Source organism: Nicotiana tabacum, chromosome 14 (genome assembly GCF_000715075.1).
Source record: "Nicotiana tabacum cultivar K326 chromosome 14, ASM71507v2, whole genome shotgun sequence".
In the NCBI taxonomy this organism is placed as follows: domain Eukaryota; kingdom Viridiplantae; phylum Streptophyta; class Magnoliopsida; order Solanales; family Solanaceae; genus Nicotiana; species Nicotiana tabacum.
The window spans coordinates 67,547,957-67,564,760 of NC_134093.1; positions in this window are offsets into that span (position 1 = coordinate 67,547,957).

Consider the following 16,804-nt stretch of genomic DNA (forward strand, 5'->3'; position numbering starts at 1 on the left):
AGATTTTGTAAGATTAGAGAGGAAAAGAGGAAAGGGAGGCAGCCATTCAGGGTGAGAATGATTAGGGTTAGGGGTCATTTGGTTGGTCTCTAAGGTTTAAAGTGGGAGATGAATTGTGGGCCGTAGGATCATTTGATCAACAACCCTAATAATTCAAGATATAAAATTCGATAAAATAGTTAAAGGGAAAAATATAGGGACTGGGTCAAGTCGCATTGGGCTTGTGTTTTGGGCTGAATTTGTTTTAACAAATAGCCACACTGTATTTAATTAGGTAATTGCAATTATAGCCTTTAAATATTTTAACCCCTTTAAAATTAAATTAATTAAACTTATCTAATTCTAATTAAATATGATAAAAATATAATAACTAAATACATTATAAATTATTGTAATTAATTAATTATCTATTGAAATACTTTACTTAGTAAATTACAAAACTAATTTCGGAATAATTTAAAATAATGAGCGATGTAAATAAAGATCATAGATTAATTTGTTAAATTAATTGTAAAACTTGTGTATTAAAATATAGAGGTTATTTTAATAGTTTCAAAATAGTAAGGGTAATATATTTTATAAATATTTAATACCGAATTATTAATTCAACACAATTAATTATTAATTTCCTACTATATTTATATAAAAATAGGTATTATTGATTAGAAAATATTTTACCACATTTATTGCAAATTATTAAGCATGAATAATTTAATTTTAAAGGGGAGGATCAAAATTAATTGTCAACATTTACCCCTCTTTGCCCGGAGATGATAGAAGAGTTTGCGGGCAAAGAAACTGACACAAGACCAATTTTGTCCCGACTCTAGGCATGTATTGCAAGAATGTCATATGGATTTGGGATAGATTATGAGTTGTAAGATTAGGGAAAGGTTAGGGGCAAAGTTTTGGCTTTGAATCGCCTACATACCTTGAGCTTAACAAGTATTAGGCCTCATGTAGTTATGGAATGATGATTTGGAGAGAAAGGTGCTTGCATGAGTTGCCCCAGTATCGTGTTATGACGATACTACTTGACGGGATGATTTTGGAACCCAGAATGACTTCAAAGATTGTAACTTGATTATGAGATTTGAAAGATTTGATGATTTAGAGTTCTACTGATCGGATTGAGTTGGAGTTTGGCTCATTGGCTTGCTTATGAGTTTGTTGTCTCTCATAGTGGCGTAGCTTGTTTTTCTGCTTAGAAGAAGTTCCATGTTGCAATCTTTGATCATGTAAAATAAGATACACACATACCCATATATTATAATTCAAATACTTTAAGGTATGATGTAAATAATGTAGGAATGATGATGCCTGGCTTTCGCCTAGCCGTTATTTGGGATCAGGGCGATGAGACGTTGAATCTCAAATCTCCAAGCTCTGGAGCATTATTTGGACGCCGGGGATGGGACTTTGAATGTGACTTGATTGTTAGCTGGGTTGTGTACCGTTCCGCAACTGTCACAGTATTTTAGGTGTCCACATGATGGAAGTATTTCCACGCGATGGAAGTAGTTGACTTTACAAATGGAAAAACCTCTGCACGAGGGGAGTCTCTCCACACAATGGGAATAGATGACTTGGAATGTAAAAGCGCCTCTAAGATGCATTAATAAAACATCAAAACATTCGAGATAGAGTAGATAAATAAAGGAGCATGCCAAATAGATACTTTTGATTGCAGAACTAATTTGCGATCGTCGATCGGCAGAAAGTATGCCAAAATTGGATGGTCGATCCTTCGATTGGTGGAGTTGACGACGAAGGTTCCAACTATCTACTTGGAATCTCTGATATGGTAGAGTGATGATGCGATTTGTGTGAAATTCTCCAGTTGGCGAAGCGAATAGTTTGCTATATACAGGGATTCGATTGGCGAAGCAGACGGTTTGATATGTACAAGGCATTCCACTTGGTTGAGCACTCGTTTTTTATATACAGGGTGCCGATTGGTGAAGCCGATGGTTCGATATGTATAAGGAGCTCCGATTTATTGAGCAGACATTTTGTTATATACAGAGTGCTCTGAATGCATCGAAGACTTGGTTTCCGGACACATGCAAAGAATTTCGAAGTTAGTCCTTAACCAAATGAAGAAATGAATTGAATAATGAAGGAGAAATGAGGGATCATGAGATTGTAGTTGGTCTGTCATTATTCCTTATGTGCTACGGTATCCTTTGATTCCAATTGGTCCTGCGTTCAAAGAAATCATCCTAGTAGGGGGGTTGGGCGTTGGTTTGCATTGATTGTAGGTTTGGCCTTGTGCTGGATCAGGTGGATTACGCCACGAAGTTCGATAGGTGGAAAGATAGAGTTTTCTTAAAAACGTTTTGAAAATCGTTTATTTTTATGGCAAATGTCGTCGTTCCGGATTATGACATGTTTAGAAGTTCCCTTTGACACGAGTATCATTTTTTGGTGATTTTGCCCCGTTGATGATGATTTCTAGAGATGCCTCTGATGACGTAGCTTCTTGCCGTCGCGGTCGTGTCCTAATTTAAATGCATTATAATGGCTCTCCTAGGATACTAACCGAACCTATTCAAGTTGCCCACATATCCGAACGAAATCAGGTCCGAACGCAGTTTGAGGATGATGAATGAATTATGATGGAATGACCGAGTCTGAACGCAGTTTGAGGTCAAAAATATAGGTCGGTTACAATAGATGCAAAGCGATAATGAATTGAAATGAAGTGCCCGAGTCTGACTCAGAATGCCTATGTATCCAAATGGAATCAGGCCAAAACGTAGTTCAATTAGAATAGATGACTATATCCGACGTGGATTTCCTACGTATTCCCACCAAAGTAAATCAAGTTGTGGAGTAGATCTGAATACATACAAAATGACATTTGGGTTTTCTATTACAAAAGGGAGAGGGAGACTGGACCCTACGTGGGTTGCCTACGTATCCCACTACGGGGAGTCAGATCGGGCGTAGTTCTGTTACAACCAAACCCTAATTCTACTATCTTTAAATGTAGTATCTTTTGATTGCGTCTAATGTGATGGGCTTCGTGCTAACTCTGCCATCCATTTATACTAGGATCAATGCTCCTCCCGACAATACTCGATGGACCACATAAGGACCTTGCCAGTTCAGTGCAAATTTTCCTTTGGCCTCTTATTGATGAGGGAATATCTTTTTCAAAACCAGCTGCCCCAGTGTGAATAGCTGAGGTTTCATCTATGTGTTGTATGCATTGGACATCCTATTTAGATACAGTTGACCATGACATAGTATGTCTATTCCCTATTCATCGATGAACATGAGTTGTTCTTGCCTGAATCGTATCCATTCTGCGTCGTTTAATTTGGCTTCCTGAATGACTCTCAAAGATGGTATCTCGACCTCTACGCGTATCACAACTTCCGTTCCATATAACAACATGTATGGCATTGCCCTGGTGGACATTCTCATAGTGGTGCGATAACCTAGTAAGGCGAAGGACAACTTCTCGTGCCACTGCCTATGATTGTCCACTATCTTTCGTAATATCCTCTTGATATTTTTGTTGGCCGCCTCAACCGCTCCATTCATTTGTGGCCTATAGGCTATGGAATTATTGTGGACAATTATGAATTTCTCGCAAATCTCCCTCATGAGATCGCTGTTAAGATTGGCTCTATTGTCAGTTATGATTGACTCTGGGATCCTGAATCTGCAGACTATGTTGCTACGGACGAATTCTGCTACTACTTTCTTTGTGACGGCTTTGTATGTAGAGGCTTTGACCCATTTGGTTAAGTAGTCGATGGCTACCAGGGTGAAATGATGTCCGTTTGATGCGGCAAGTTCTATAGCAATCACGTCCATGCCCCAAGCGGCGAACAACCAAGGAGAACCCATTACGTTCAGCTCATTAGATGGAACCCGGATGAAATCCTCGTGAATTTGGTAGTGGTGACACTTCTGCACATAACAGATACTATCACTTTCCATGGTCATCCAAAAGTATCCAGCTCTTAAAATTGTCTTGGCTAAAGTGAAGCCGTTCATGTGAGGCCCGCATGTTCCTGCATGCATCTCTTCCAGTAATCTTGTTGCTTCAACGACATCTACACACCTTAACAGACCCAAGTCCGGGGTTCTCATGTATAGGACTTCCCCGTTAAGGAAAAAGTTATTTGCTAGTCTTCTTAGTGCTCGCTTCTGAACATTGGTGGCATTCTATAGGATTCTCTTACATCAAGGAACCTTTTGATTTCGTAGTACCACAACTTACCACCTGGATCTTCATCCACATGGAAACAATACGCATGCTAATCTTAAACCTCAATCTACATGGGATCGTTGTATTTCTTGTCTGGATGCTGGATCATAGATGACAAGGTTGCAAGAGCATCAACGAACTCATTCTGGATTTTGGGAACATGTTTGAAGTCGATGTTGGTGAACTTCTTAAACAACTTATTCACGCAGTGCAAGTATGGAAGGATCTTTACATTCTTGGTGGTCCATTCGCCATGAACTTGGTGTATCAGTAAATCAGAATCTCATATGACCAAATATTCCTTGATGTTCATGTCGACTGCCATGCTTATTCCAAGGATACATGCTTCATATTCAGCCATATTATGTTTGCAAGGGAACCTTATCTTTGCCGAAGCTGGCTAATGTTGTCCTAACTCAGAAATTAGGATTGCCCCAATCCCTACACCTTTAGAATTTTCTGCTAAGTCGAAAAACATTCTCCACCCCGGGTATGACTCTACAATGTCCTCTCCTGTGAACAACACTTTTTCATCTGGGAAGTATGTGGTGAGTGGCTCGTAATCCTTGTCTACCGGGTTCTCTGCGAGATGATCGGCCAATGCTTGTCCTTTGATAGCTTTCTGTGTCACATACACAATATCGAATTCGCTGCGAAGAATCTGCCATTTGGCCAAATTTCCTATAGTCATCGACTTCTGGAAGATGTGCTTGAGCGGATCGAGTCGGGATATTAGATGTGTGGTATATACTGACAAGCAGTGCCTTAACTTTGGAGCAGTCCAGGTCAAAGTGTAGCAGGTCCGTTCTAACAAGGTGTATCTAGCCTTATATCGTGTAAACTTCTTGCTGAGGTAATAGATAAATTTCTCCCTCTTTCCAGTCTCATCGTGTTGTCCCAACACACATCCGAATGCATTATCCAAAACTGACAAGTATAATAACAGCGACTTCCCAGGTTCGGGAGGAACTAACACTAGTGGATTCGACAAATACTCCTTGATCTGTCAAAATATTTCTGACATTCTTCCGTCCACTTTGTAGAAACATCTTTCTTCCATAACTTGAAAATAGGCTCACAGATTACTGTTGACTGGGCTATGAACCTGCTGATATAATTTAATCTACCGAGGAAGCTCATCACGTCCTTCTTACTTTAGGGAGGTAGCAAGTCTTGAATGGACTTGATCTTTGAAGGGTCCAATTCTATCCCTTTCCTACTGACGATGAAACCTAACCTTTTCATGCGGGGACTCCGAATGCACACTTCGCAGGATTCAACTTCAAATTGTACCTCTGCAAATGTTCAAAGAACTTCTTTAAGTCACTCAGATGATCTGCATTCTTCTGAGACTTGATGATGATGTCATCCACATATACCTCAATTTGTTTGTGGATCATGTCATGAAAGAGGGTCGGCATGGCCCTCATGTAGGTAGCACCGACGTTCTTAAGACCAAATGGCATAACCCTATCACTATAAACTCCACATGGCATGGTGAACACTGTTTTCTCTGCATCTTCTTCGTGCATCAGAATCTGGTTATATTAGAAGAAACAATCCACGAATGATTGCAACTCATGCTTCACGCAGTTGTCGATAAAGATATGAATATTTGGTAGAGCAAAATCATCCTCTGGACTGGATTTATGGACATCTCGATAGTCCACACATATCCTAATCTTCCCATCCTTCTTTGGTACTGGTACGATGTTTGCCAACCATGTAGGATAATTGGTGACTCTCACGACATTCACCTTTATCTGCTTGGTGACTTTTTTTTATCCTTAGACTCAAATCTAACTTGAATTTTCTGGGTTTCTGCTTGACTGGCGATCTGGCAGGATCGGTGGGCAATCAGTGTAAGATGATGTCAGTACTTAGTCCAGGCATATCATCATACGACCAAGCGATTACATCGATGTATTCTCAGGCATCATGCTCTCATCATATTCTTCGTAGTTTGGTTCGTTTCGCTCAAGGTTCTCGTTACATGTCACAATCGCGGAATGTGGATTTTTATCAATTTGATTACTGAAAAGGAAAAATGAGTATAAATAAGTGCCAAAATATCATTTGCAATGGTTTCAGGAAAAATAATTCTTTTTATTTCATCAAAAGGAATGTCTCAGTGTTCAAAGAGGCAATTAACAAAAAAGTGAAGGCAGAGTTCATGACTCAATTGACCGTGCATTATTTTCAAAATTACTACAATTCCACACTACCAAGACACCTGGTGAACTAGAGATGGACTTGCAGTCCAATTCTGCAAGGTCTCTCTTGGTTCGGCATCCCGAATCGTCTGTGTCTTGATATCAGCTTCACCGTAACATTCCTCGATCATAGTCACGAATGATCTTCCCATTCAGCTAACGATGTCATCCTATAGTGGTGAGCTCTAACCCGGATCTGAAACACGTTCTAGTATAAAGGCCTTCTTTCCAAGGTTACCGGAATAGTTCTTTCCACTTGTAGGTTGATACCCCAAACCAGCAGTACCTTTGTGCTATTTCGGTTCAATTGGCTCTATTATCCCATCTGATCGGGCTCCCAGTCTGATCCCTGGTCAATACCCACACTTCATTATTTTTCGCATTGCCATCTTTGACCTGTATGGTGGCTTCATACCATGATTCTACTCACTTTTCTCCGTTTCCATTGCTTGTATGTTCTCGACCGCATGAAAGGCGACCCCATCTAATCCTTCTATGAAAGGGACCGCATGTTCCAAGTAAGGTGTCCGTTTCCACTCCCCGTGTATCACAATCTCTTGGCAATCCCACTCGAATTTCATACACTGATGGAGGGTGGAAGGAACTGCCCCTTCCATATGTATTTAGGGCCTTCCCAACAACAGGTTGTGTGAAAATCACTTAAAACAATATTGGGAGCTCAACTGATCCAATCTATAAGGCCAAGTAGATCTCCCTGATGACATCTTTTTGTGACTCACCGAAAGCCTTCACTCTTACATGGCTTTCTTTTACTTCCCTCAAATGAATACCCAATTCTCACAGTGTGGAGAACGGGTAAATGCTTACTCAGGATCCTCCGTATAAAAGTACTTGAGACATGACTTTATCCCCACACTTGACTTTGATATGCAGAGCCTTGTTATAATCCACGCCCTCCATAAGAAGTTCATTCCTCCGAAAGGAAATCATGTTTGCTTCGACTATCTTTCCAATGGTTGCATCTAATTCCTCGTTGGTAGTGTTGTTTGGCACACTTACTCCACTTAGCACCTTTACCAAAACATCCCTATGACTGTCGGAGCTCATCAACAAGTCCATGATCGATATGTGAGCGGGGGTCTTCCTCAATTGTTCTTCCACAGAATACTCTTTAACTGTCATCTTCCTCCAAAACTCCGCCGCCTCGGCGTCTGTTATGTTTCTTCCTTGATTCTATTCTATACTCGGGTTTCCTCAGTTCACCTCTTCTGGAGTGTAACACCTTCCTGCGGAGTTGGTCATTTTTCCTTTTCCTTTTGACTGGTAAGTCCATGGCACTGTTTTATATTCTCGACTCTCCTCATTTCTAATAGTGGCCGTGGAATGTTGGTATATTTGAACCATCATAGGAGATTTCAACTGTACTATAATCAATGGATCTTTCATGGTGGTACTCTAGCAGCTTCGACATTCCCAGTAGTGACGATGGTCCCCTTAAGATCATAATTTATCCAATGCAATCATGTTGGCTCCCTAATTTTTGTGGTTTAGCAATGGGTTACGGTTTTCATCCGGTGGAGCTGGGTTACATTGGATGGCTCCACTTTTGATTAGCAGCTCGGTCTTATTCTTTGGTCTATAACAGTCCCCAGTATAATGCCAAGGAACATCAGAGTGGTAGGCACAACGCTTGGTTGCGTCAAAATATTTGCAGGGTTGGTTGGGGATTCTCCCTTCCACTGGGGATATTAATTCGGCTCTCCTCAACCTTTCAAACAACTGGGTTAAGGGTTCAACGATCGGAGTGAAGTTTTTGGCATTTCTTTCTTCAAAGTTTGGGCATGGATGTGGTGCATAGGCATGTCTATTTTTGTGGGTGGTGGTTTGGACTGGGGCATATGGTTGTGGTGGGTTTGGATTTACATTGGCTCGAGGCGGGTTGTATTGAGGTTGAGCATTGTATTATTGTTGGGTGTAATATACTAGGACGTAGGTGGGTTGATGTGAGGGATGTGTGGTTATGGGGTAGGAGTTGTTTCTATGAGGAGGACTTGACTGATAGTAAGGGACGATTCCCATTATTTCCTCTTTCTTCTTTTTCCCACTGCCTATAAAACCTGATTGTATAGCCTTTTTGGTAGATTGGAACACGGCCATTGACTGTATTTTGCCCGATTTGATACCCTCTTCCAAGAAGTCTCCCGTTTTAACCAGCTCGGGAAATTTCTAAGCCATCATACCCATTATCTTTTCAAAATAGATCCCCTCTTAGGCCCTGATAAAATAGTTGATTAACTCATTATCATCAAGTATGGGTTGGGTCCTGAAAGCTTTTGATCTCTAGCGGCAAGCGTACTCTTCAAACGATTCCGAGAGTTTCTTCTACAAATTCACCAAAGCAAACCTATCTTCTTTGATCTCAGCATTAAATCTGCGGCAATTCATAGAATCCTCTACCATGTCTTCCCACTCTCTCCAATTCCTGGGATCTTGTCGGGTACACCAAGTAAGCGCTTCTCCCGTCAGACTCCTTATAACCAACTTCATTCTTAGCTTATCATTTCTTCCCACCCCAACCAACTTGTCGTAGTAGGCACTCAAATGCGTGTGGGGATCACCCATTCCATCGAAGATGTCAACTTTGGAGGCTTATACCCCGCGGGCATATCAACATCAGGATGTATACACAAGTACTCATAATCCAGGCTCTCCCTCCCTCGAGCAACCTGTAGATTCTTCATCTGCTTTCTCAACACTTGCAGCTGTTCTAAAACTGATTCCTCTTCCTTATACTTTTCTTCTTTCTCCATCTCAGAATATTGATCGATCTCATATGGCACTCTGACCGTGACAGCTGCAGTAAAGTAGGTTTAGAGGTGATATATACAGGTGGAACATACCGCTCATGTGTGGCGGTGTGTGCCTCAGGTATGTGTTAGGTCTGGTTGTTGGAAAACGTGATGTTGTAATGAGGAGGGGTGTGAATTAAGTAGGTGGTGGCTGGTTGATTGGATGGTGTTTGGACATAAATAGTGACATAAGGTGTATGCACGAGGGGATTTGGCGGATTTGCGGGGGTTACTGGTGGCACAACTTGGATTGTGGGATTTGTAGTGACTGTGGTTGGGGTACTGCTTGTTTGTCGGGGTGCTGAAGGAAAATGATCAGGGATTGAATCTAAGGAAGGGAAGTGGGATGGTTTTGGATGCATCATCACGACCAAATGCGCCAGCTCCCCGATATGTTGTACTTCTTCTCTTAACGATTCCATTTCCTGTGCCATTCAGGCAACGTGCTCATCATTTCGGGTATCGTCCTTTTCCCCTAATTTCCCTGGGTTATCGGCTATTACTAGAGAGTTTTTGATTGGTTCATCGGTTACAGACATCATTCCCTTAGATCTCAGATTGTACGGTGGTTTACCTAGTTTTATGTATCCACACAAACCAACCTCTATTTTCGGGGATAAAATAAAGCAATAAAGCGAGAAAATAAGGAAAAGTAGAAGTTAGTTTTTGAGATTGCACAAATATAGGCACATAGAGAAATTAATTCACGCATTCAGGTAAGCACGTTTCCTAAGATACGAAGGATATTTCTTTGCCAGAGTATGCCTATGTCGCGAATGTTTGACGAACAATCGGATTTCGACACATTTTGATCTGGAGCAAACTTTGTTTTTTTTTCATTGATAGGCTTTGGATTACAATAGATAGGAGCGGTGGTTACAACATTATTTTCATAGTTAAAAATATTACATGGGCTCATAGGTTCACGCTTAGGGAAATGAAAAGAAGGTACAAGTAAGGGAAATCAACCAGCCACTTAATAATCGTCCCCGGAGTCACCTCCCAAGCTTTCATCTTCAGGCTCCTCCTCAGGGTCCTCTTCTTCTTCTTCCTCATCATTGTTGTACTCTAGTTCTTCCTCGGGATCCTCCGCTGACTCTATCTCTGACTCAATTTGTATGTGCTCAATCACCTGGTTGTCATCATCTGGGGGTGGCAACATGTGGTCGACCGACCCTGGCACAACCTATTGATGCATGGCGGTGGTAACGTGATAGTGGGGCAAAATCTTATGATATATCTACAGATGTGCTGCTGCATCCTCTAGTCTAGTCAACCCTTCTCTGCTAGGTCTGGCCAACTCATCCTCCTCATTAATTCACATAAAGTACTCAGTCGTGCACCAGGAATTCTTACCCATCGACATCATGATCAAGGCGTTACATTCATCTTGAAGCCTCCTCACCCTTGGGATGAGAATTTGTCCGTTGTAATCATCTTCATACAAAGATGTCCTCGACTAGAGGGGTACGTCCTGAATCAGACCAAATTGCCATAGAACACTCAGGGGTGCATACAACTGATTTTTTTTAAAGTCCCAATAACTCGATGAAATACTTTTTGGGGCTGCTTATGATTGCCCTGCCACTTAATCATGAAAGCTTCTAGTTCACCCATTCTCCACTTAGATGGGTCAAAATGTCTCTCCATTTCTCTTGCCCGTGAGGTGCCACCTAGTGTATCATCCTCTCATTGTGGCTTCTGATCATGTTACTAATGCCCACAAAAAAATCAATAGTTGGCTCCCTTTGAAAGAAATGTTTTGTGGCCCATATCTGGAGTAGTAGGTTGCAATCATTGAAAAAATCATATCCTCTGGAACATGCTGACAGTGCCCCGAGTGTCTCTTCCAATATCATGGGAACAAGGGTGACTTTCAGATTTCCTCGAAAGGTTTCCAAGACTATGGGCATCAGTTTGATGTTGATTCGTCCCTTTCTTTACGGGAAGACCAATAATCCCAACAATGCCAGAGAAGAGGTTAAGGGGCAGAGACTCTCCCATGTTTCTTGATCGTATTGAAATTCTTCAAGGTGCCACTCGTAACTTTCCCGGTATCCGAATCTGTCGAACAACTGGCCACTCACCCATCCATCTTCAACAATTCTTAGATTTCTGTTGTTTGTTAGACCCAATGCACGAAGGAACCTATGGCCGGGCATGACAACTGGTAGTATAGGTTATTGCCTAGAAAACGATAACTCCGTGAAGCTAGGGATTTCCTCGAGTATTGGCATTAACTCATAGTCGACAAACTTGACAACCACCTTAGCTGGGTTCCCAAACTCTATCAGTAGTCTAGTAAGGATTTTATTAGTTCGAATGCTCATCAAAGTTGTCAGTACTCCCAAGTGTATTCTTATCTCATCCCCACACTCCCGGCGAATGTTTCTGTACCACTGTTACAGCTTGTGTGGTGCACCCATGACCATTTTAATCTCGGGGACATTTCGGTTGATTTCCATTTAAGAAGTGAAAAGATTTGGTAAGTGTTTGCTCCAGATCTTTAACGTCTTATCTGGATTGGTTCGTCATTCCACAAAAGGCATGTCATTGGGTGCATGACCAGTTGTTATTAAAGTGGCTTTCCTAATCGTGAGTTGATACCAAAGACCAACTTACCTAAGGATTATGTTGTATGACCTACGTTTGCTAGAGTAAAGTGTTTTCTAATTTTAGAGTTGAACTGAACACTGCGAGACATTATGTCAGTTGACTTGACAAAGCCGTTATGTGAAACTAGACAATTCTAAAGTAAGGTTCAGAGGGGTGTAAAAGACAACCTTCGAATGTCATTCGTGTGTGATAGTGTACGACCAAAACTCAATAGGAAAAATATGATGATGGTGTATAAAATAATAACAATATTAAAAGTAGGCAAATAAGTACATGTTTGACAGATTATAGAAATATAAACAAGTAAGACAAGTAAGCACATATTTTGCAAAGTTTTGCAGAGTTAAATCAACATATAAACCAAAATCCCTAAATTTCAAATCTAGCCTAAGTCTGCTAAGGTTAGAACCTAAGTGTAAATACCCAGCAGAGTCGTCATGTTGTTGCACCGTATTTTGCATAGGTCAAAATAAGATTCAACTAGTGGTTCTTCTGATGTTGATAAAAGAGAGTCGCCACCTAATAATTAAGGTATATTAGGGTACGTATGTTTTAATAGATTAGTATCCTAATGGTCTGTTGTTTGAGATTTTGGGTAAGGTTTCTTGTTATTCTAAGGGGAAGGTATTAGGAACCCCCTAAAATCTACCTAAGGTAGCTCCTTAAACTTAGGCTAGGTTCGGGGAAGTAACGCTCTATATTCTTCTTAGTCGGGTGCTTAGAATTTGTAGCATATTCTAAATCTTGTTTATAATCTACTATTTCAAAAGAAAGTTATATATATATTTAAAAAAAAGAGTTATAGGTTTTACAAAGTTTATAACTTATGAAAGATCTTTTGAAATGTTCATACCTACAAAAGTTGAGAAAGACTTATGAAGTACTTCTATATTTTTGAGAGAAGATTTGAACGCTTTGTCTCTTAAAAATGTGGTTGTTCATGTAACTTTCTAAGATAAAAGATCACCAGAAAACATGTATCATGGGTGTACCTTTTGGGAAAATCAGTTTCAATCGGAGTTATGTTTAGAAACTCATTGAAGTTTGTTAGTTCACGATTACCAGCCGTGTTGGTTTTGTTTTCTTGAAAATCAGCCTTGTAAACATCCTTTTGGTTCTGATTTTTTCCAAAGAGAGATCGTTCGCTTTTCAAATCTGTTCAAACTCAAGAGCTTGATTGAAAATGGTTAGCGATAAAAAAATGAAGTCTTTTATTTGTTAAGAAAAATAAGTGATCAAAGAATCAAAGTAATATAGTAAACATGATTCTAAACTTGGATTCTCTTTTATTTACCTGTGGGCCTTTATTTCCCTAGGTTCCTAAGAAAATAAAAATATACTAGAAGTATCGAATAATAGTGTTAGTGACAAACATATAAAAAGAATAAACAATCAGATCAGTCGTCTTAAAGTGACAAAGGAAAAGGATCTAGACTCTTGATATTGGGCAAGTGGACTAAAACTAAATGATCTACAAGTAACGACAGACTCCATTCAGCAAAGGGGTCCCAGACTGGAACTTGGGACTGAGTTCCAAAGAACTCGGCAGGCCCAGTTTAAACATACACACAAAGTGATAAATAAGATAATTAGTGAAATCAACATGAAGCCCAACAAAACAAAATCACAACAAGTAAACAAGATTAAGGAAAACAGTCAAACCACTTTAATTTGTACTAATCCTAAAAGGATTAATATGAGTCAATGATTAGAGGCTTAGAGAAAAATCTTACTTAAAGGCAAAATACCCTTTAGATCCCTGGCACTTCAGATATCACAAGGGTCTCATGGACCCCGAGCAGTGCTTGTGTCAGGAAAGGGCTTCTTAACCACAAACCAGGTCCCGCTCCAAATACCCTTAACCACTCACACTTACTCTTCCTTAGAGGTTTATTCACAAATAAGGTGTTCACTTAGTAATTAACATGAGGGAAGCAATAGACACACAAAATTTCTGCAAAAACTATATAGAATAGTATTATCAGAGTGTAGAAACGTGAACAGTCCAAAATCATACCATTAATTTTAGGATCAGAACCCATATACAAGGAGGCAAACTACTGCAAATACTTATAGTATCCAGTGATATCAATGATTATTCATAGCATGTATCAGAACATTTAAAGAAACTGTCACACATATGTAAAATAAGGAGAATTAATGGCAAACTATCAGTAGACTAATCCAAGTTCAAAAATACCTAATTGTGTGATATGAGCAATGGCGGATGACAGGAGAAGACACATGCACCAGTTTCATTAATTCCACTGAAGGCTTAACATTTCAGGACCTTAACTCGGTTCACAGTACCTCAACAGTCATTTTAATGACCTTCAAAACAATCAGAAGTACATACACACATAGTTGATGCCTCACTCTACAAAATACCTATACTACAACCTTGTTCAGGTTCTCTAAAAAGTAACAACACCAGCAGAGGTATCAATATAGGTAGGAGGATTAGTTTTGATCTAGTTCAAACTTAGCAACATGATCCTTAGTTTATCACATTACTTCCAAATTCATGATTATGTCTTAGACAAGGACATAAACCAAGCATGAGGCAATGAGTATGGATCTTCATTTTTAGAGAATGATAATAGAATAAATATGCCTTAATGAGTTTACTTAAGAATATGAGTGATCGAATTACACCAGTAAGCCTCCTTTTAGATCATATATAGCTCAAGTTGTTAAGTTATTAGAGTAGGCAAGATTCAATCTTCTTCTTTGACAGAACAGTTTTCAAATAAGGAACATGGTAGTTTATACATGAAACTTTCTCAAATGACAAGTAGGTAAAGGTTCATGAGCATAAACTCTAGTATAACGGTCATTAAGGATCACTTAACCAGCATACAATGAGTTTTTCACAGAGCTTCAAGGTTACATGATCAGATGAGCAGATAGTATGATGACTAAGCTAATGAATCCATTACATAAGTTTAGATTATAATGACATATGAATTCATAAGTGTGTACAACAGACATGATTTCAATAATAAATTGTTCAGTCAAAGAAAACAAGTTAAAGGTGTAACATAAAATATGATGAAGATTAATTCTATTGAACCAAAACACTGTAGCATGGAATTACAAATATAGGATCAGTATAGCATATTATAGCAGATGAACTCTTAATAGGACATTTGGCAAAGTCTAAGAGCATAGTTTAAATGAGTTAGTTAAACATAGTAGTACAACTGATAGAGCATGCATAACATTAACTTAGTTCAACTCATTACCAAAAGGGTTCAATAGGAGTTGTTCTACTGAGCATCAGTTATCAAGACGACTTTTGTTGTCTATCTAAATCATGAGTAATAGAGTTCATTAACGGTAGAAATTTCCAGCAACATTAACACAATCATAACTTATCAGGAGATAATCAATTCAATCAGCAAGATATAGCATGTGAATGCAGAATAAACACAACCACAAGCTACCAATATATATCACAAACGAAAGATAATCAATAGAGAAGACATCATATACATGAAATAACATAATTGATCAAAAAAGAATGAGGGTCAGTGTACACTAACCTTCTGTAGGGCAGCAAACCAAGCAAGAGCTCTTTGTTTATCCGTTTAGGAATCCAAACCCATAACTAGTCACGTACAGAGATCAAAACTCGAGAAGAAATGAACAAGAGGAAAAGAGAAGTTAGGAAAAGCTACTGGAACTTAAAAGTTAGCCAAAATGACTTAAACTTTTGAAATCTTTCAATTTTTTTGCTGATAGTGTTAGGTATATTCGTGTCTTTTAGGTCGTGTTCGATGAGATATATAAAGCTCCTATTTATAGTGGTTGTTGAAGACTTAGAGTTCCAGTTAAATTCGAAAGATAGTGCATGATGACGATAATGAGAAGATGAAATCATAAGGGAAAAAAGGGAAGTCAGTGATGGATTTTATTTGAGCATGGGAGAAGGTCGACCGTTCAATTCTTCAACCTAGTGGTCAAACCCTAATATCTAGAGGTCACTGCGTTTGACCTCTGGACAAATAATATTGATGATGAAGTTGAAGATACAACTATGCATGCTCCAATCCGACAGAATATAGGACAAATTGAAATATTTATAGGTTACACATTTTTAGGTGTAGGGCTTCAAATTAGGAATTTGAATTTGGGTAATAAAATGGGAAAGAATCAGGCGAGATTTGCGAATGTAGGGGACATATTGAGTGTTCTAGGGTTCAAATTCCTGACCTTTCACTAATTTGTGCAAGGTTTCATGACTGATGGAAGATGAGAGTTTGAGAGATTAGAGAGGAAAAGAGGAAAGGGAGGCAGCCATTGAAGGTGAGAATGATTGGGGTTGGGGTTATTTGGTTGGTCTCTTAGGTTTAAAGTGGGAGATAAATTTTGGGCCATTGTATCATTTGATCAATGACCCTGAAAATTAAAGGTATAAAATTCGATAAAATAGTTAAAGGGGAAAACACGGGGACCGTTGGATAGGTGTGATCCAGCGGTAGGAATAGAATCTACTAAGAGGTTTAAAATAAGAGAAAACCAAGATTATATGTGGACCGTCGATGATTTGGATTGACGACCCAGATCAATTGTGCTTGTTTTGTGAGTGAGTAGGATGTCGGACGTGGCATGATGAAATTGGTCCTCATGAGTTAGAACATAATGCCAAAGTGGATAATAAGGGCTAGTTCCGAAAAGGGCCAAGTCATGTTGGGTATGTGTTTTGGGCTGTATTTGATTTAACAAATAGCCACATTGTATTTAATTAGGTAATTAAATATGATAAAAACATAATAATTAAATACATAATAAATTATTGTAATTAATTAATTAATAAACTATTGAAACACTTTATTTACTAAATTACAAAACTAATTTTGGATTAATTTAAAATAATGAGCGATGTAATTAAAGATCAAAGATTAATTTGTTAAATTAATTGTAAAACTTGTGTATCA